Here is a 4,585-nt window from a genome sequence, read left to right as displayed (position 1 = left end):
GGAGTCTGCAGCATTTGTCCTTTTGGGTCTGGCTTCCTTCATTTGCATAAGGTCCTCCAGGTTCCTCCACGTTGTAGCAGGTGCCCGAATTTCCTTCCTTTTCAAGATTTAATAACACTCCGTTGTGTGGAAAGACAGTCTGTTGATCCACTCAGCCATGGATGGACACTTGGCATATTTCCACCTTTTGGTTTCTGTAATTAATGCTGCTATTAATGTGGGCGTACAAATATTTTTCTGAAACCCTGCTTTCAGTTCTTTGGGGTTCATATTCAAAACCGGAATTACTGGGTCCTCTGGCAATTCTATGTTTAATTTTTTGAGGCACCGCCACACTGTTGGCCACATGGCTGCCCCATTTCACGTTCGCACCAGCAGTGCCGAGGGTTCTAGTCTCTCCACATCCTCACCCACATTGTTACTTCCCGTTTCCTCAGCTCTTTTTCCCTCATGACAGCTCTCAGCCTCTGTCTGCTTACTGCCAGTGAAAGGATGAAATGTTCACTCTTCCAATATATTTTTCCTCCAGAACTCCCAGTTTCTGGAGGGCTCCTAATGCTCAGATGTTTGACTTTATATTTTAAAATCCAGATGACAACACTTCCTGCCTCATATTGTTTGGCTCTGGTCGGGAGCTGGAAGGAGGTCACTTTGACCTCCATGTGGGTGGGTCTGGGCACCTGTCCCGATGGCCACCGACTCTGGGCCTCGACTCTGCAAAGGGCTGGCTGTGAGCTGAAGGCCATTAAGACATCTTCACCTCTGCTCCTCATTAGCTTTCTTAAAAAAACTCTCCGCTCATTGGTGGAATGTGGGGTTTTCACTGAGATATTCACAAACTTAATCAGAAAAAGACAGTCCCAAAGAAACCACCACACATAGAAGGGTCACCCCTTTAACGCAGGATTTTAGGGTCAAAGGAATCTCAGAACATTTTATGTCTCTGCTCTGCCTCCAAAACTCCATAGCAGAAGAGCATCTGCCCTTTTCTTACAAATCTCAATGGAAAGGAAAGAGCTTGCTGTGTATTTCTGAAATTACACTGCTACGGCCTGAAAGTTTGTGCTCCCTGCTAAAATTCCTATGTGGATGTCTTCACCCCCAAAGTGATGGTATTGGGAGCTGGGGCCTTTGGAGGTGATTAGGTCGTGAGGATGGAGTCTTCATGAATGGGATTCGGTTCCTTATAAAAGACTCAACAGAACTGCCTGATCCCTCCAGCCACATGAGGACACAGCCTCCAGGAGGGGCTCTCACCAGATGCCGAGCCTGCTGGCACCGTGATCTCAGACGTCTCAGCCTCCAGGACAGTGAGAAATAAATGTCTGTTGTTTGAGTCCCCCTAGCCCAGTCTATGGGATTCTGTCATAGCACCTGAACGCACTAAGACACATATCACTAAAAAAAGAAAAGTGTTGGGGGGTGGGGGACTATGGAAGGTAAGCTGAATAGCTACTCCCCCGATCCTAAGTGATAAGTAATATTGAACCCATTTTACAGATTTGGAAGCTACAGCTTATGGAAGGGGCGGTTAGCAACTTGCTCATTCATGATCGTGATGTAAGTCCAGATGTATCAGCCTCTAAAAATCACGCTTCTTCCAAACAGCTGGCTGCTGCCAACCAATACGTTCCATTTCTGTTTCCTGGCCTCTCTGCTGTGGCTGGGGGAGAGGACAGGGGTAGCTGGGTGCTGGGGCTTCAGACCCTGGGCCTCTTCTTTGCCGGCTCAGGGCTGGACGTTTGGATGTTCACTTTCCCCCAGAAGTGAGCAAGCTCTGAGGGTCTGGCCACCACTCAGAGGAGACTGACTTGAGGTCAGGGTGGTGTTTGTCCATTTATTATGACCAGATGGTGACAGGGTGCCTCGCTCTCAGTCAGCCACTGTCTACTGGCTCAGGAAGCTAAGTCAAGGTGCGAGCCAGTTTGCTACGCAGGAAGTCCATTCAAAGTGAAATTTGGGGTTTTTTAATGGATTTTTTAACTGTAAAAAAATACACATAATCTGTACCATCATAACTAATTTTTTTTAATATACGCAGAGGCAGCAGCACTCCTATAAGCCAACACAACGTCCCAGGTTCCCATCCAACACAGCCAGACTGACGTTCCGTCCACGTAAAGCTGGTTAGTGGTGACCATGAGCAGGCATAGGGCTGGAAGATTTCAAGCCTTTACTTCTTGTATCTGCACTTTTATCTGCACTCCTGATTTTATAAAAGATGAAGTCCATCAACCCCATTCCCACCCAAATCTCCAGTAAACTTGGGTATAGTAGGGCTTCATGGGGATCCAAACATTCTTAATGAGGCTTTGAAGCATCTCGGCCCAGGATCAGCCGCTCACACAGCCCCAGCCCACAACCAATGAGTCAGAAATGTCACTCCATCATGACTATTTTCAAGTGCAGATGTCAATGGTATTAAATATGATCATGTTTTTTTGGTGCAACCATCACTACTATCCAATCTCCAGAACTTCTTCATCTTCAACGGAAGCTCTATTCCCATTAAACCTGGACTCCCCCTCCCCACTCCCAGGCTGTGGCCACCATCATCCTCCTTTCTGTCTCTTTGAATCTGACTACTCCGGGAACCTCACATAAGAGGAATCATACATTTGTCCTTTGGTGACTGGCTTATTTCACTTAACGTCATCAAGGTTGAATTTAGGAATTTTAAGAATCCTTTGCACAAAGTGTTGCATCCTGGTGAGTCTCCCTTCTCTGCTGAGGGATTTCACTAGATAACCACCGACGAACCCATGCCAGCCTCTCCCCATGGACCATGCATCCAGTGAAGCTGTGTCATGAGGACAGCCCATCTCCTCACTACTGCACACGTCCAGAACTTGCTAAATTCTCCAGATGTCCAGATTACTGTTCATGAACTCGTGAAGGAGAGCCACACAGGCCCCCTACTCGCATCAGGATTAAACACATCCCCAGCCACGCCAGGTGGCTCCCTCAGGGCAGGCACCTGGAATCAGCACCTGCCGCCGGCTCCGGAGGTTCTTGGTCGCTTCTGCTGTAGAGCCGGCACCAGCTGACCTTATTCTAGTCTGCTGCCCACTTCCCCATCCATTCAGCTACAAAACCCTCCCTTGACTTCTCCGAGATGAAGATGAGCTCTGGGTCCCTCCCCATGCTGCCTCACTCCAGTGGCCCCACCGCCTGCTCCCTGCCAGTGTCCATCTCTTGCTCTGGGGAAGACCCTCTGTCAGTCACTCCTTGAGGGTCAAAGCCACTCCCACCCACCTCCCGGCAGCCCAGCCGGCCCGGCAGCTCCACCCTGGCCTCCTGGGAGCTCAGGGCCCGGGATTGCATCACGCACACCTTTAGACTGTGAGTGCCACATGGGCAAGGACTCTGCTGTTTGTCTTGGCTACACCTTTTTCATTAATTCCCTGCTGTCCTCGTTTACGGCCCCATAAAACTACAGGATTAGAAAGAAATAAATAACCAATTGGCCGTTGGCGCTCCCTTTACAAGGGAGAGGTTGGGAGGGTCCCACTTTCCAAGTTCAGAAGTGAAAATGTCACCTTTCACCTGAATAAGAAGAGGAGCCCAGGTGGCCTTGCGGGGCTCGACAGGCTCCTCTCTGAGCCCAGCCCTGTCTGCTCCCGAAAAGACTTCCTCCCCAGGCGGAATCACCTTCAGGACCCCTTGGCATCTCCTGCTCGTCTTCCACCTTCCAGCTCCCGGCTGCCCTGTTACTCGGAGCTGCCCAGAGATGTCCCCATTCCCCCTGCGGCTTCACCGCCCACCGTTCTCCTCCCCAGATCCCAGACTGCCGAGGCCCTCCTCTCACCAAAACCCTTTCCTGCTTTCCCAAGGAATCCCCTCCACACTTGGGGCCCCTCTCATCTTACTAGTGAATGATGGCAAATAAAACCAAAGGCCCTTCCCCATGAGCATCCTCCTTACCGCCTTCCAAGCACGGGGGCACTGAGGACCACCTGCCATCAGTTGTCCTGGCCAAGACCCTGAAAGAGCCAGGTGACAAACCTCACCACCACCGTCCCTGCTGGAAGCCTCGCTTCCAATACACCTTCCCACCTCCGCATTGTAGAAACTACTTGCCTTTCGTCTTCCTCTTCAGGCCACTTACAAAGAGTGAGGGAACCCCCCTTTCATAGACATTCAGACACACTGCCAGTGTCCCCTCCCAACTGGGCTGGGACACCGGCCTCCCAACAGCTCTCCCCAACTTCTCCTCACTGCTACCAGAGTAACCTGAGCCAGGAAACCCCAGGAGCCCCCGTGGCCCCATTCCCCAGAAACCCAGAGTGATTCCCTCTCTCACACGGAATGACACGCTCAAAGCCCTGAACACTCTGACCCCAGGCACCTCTCCCAGAACTGCCTCTGTGACCTCAGTGTAAGTACCTGCTGCTCCGGCCGAGAGCACCCACTTATCCCTCCGAGAATGGGGATGGTCTTTCCTTCATTCAAGGGAATGTGGAATTAAGTAAGGGAGAATTTGGTTTCTCAAGAAGGGAGCTATCATACTGCGTCTGGGGATGGTGGGAGTGACCCAGGAGAGAAAGAACACATGAGTCAAAGGAGAGAGGGGAGGTCTGCTGGA

At 50.8% G+C, this 4,585-nt stretch overlaps 1 pseudogene; it reads right to left on the bottom strand.

Moving 5' to 3' along the window:
• Positions 1–2,127: 2,127 nt before the first annotated feature.
• LOC102529294 (ATP synthase subunit ATP5MJ, mitochondrial pseudogene) lies at positions 2,128–2,321 on the bottom strand (annotated as a pseudogene).
• Positions 2,322–4,585: the final 2,264 nt, after the last annotated feature.

Source organism: Vicugna pacos, chromosome 31 (genome assembly GCF_048564905.1).
Source record: "Vicugna pacos chromosome 31, VicPac4, whole genome shotgun sequence".
In the NCBI taxonomy this organism is placed as follows: Eukaryota; Metazoa; Chordata; class Mammalia; order Artiodactyla; family Camelidae; genus Vicugna; species Vicugna pacos.
Note: the sequence above shows the minus strand (reverse complement) of the source record. Positions and strands in the feature narration are given on the sequence as shown.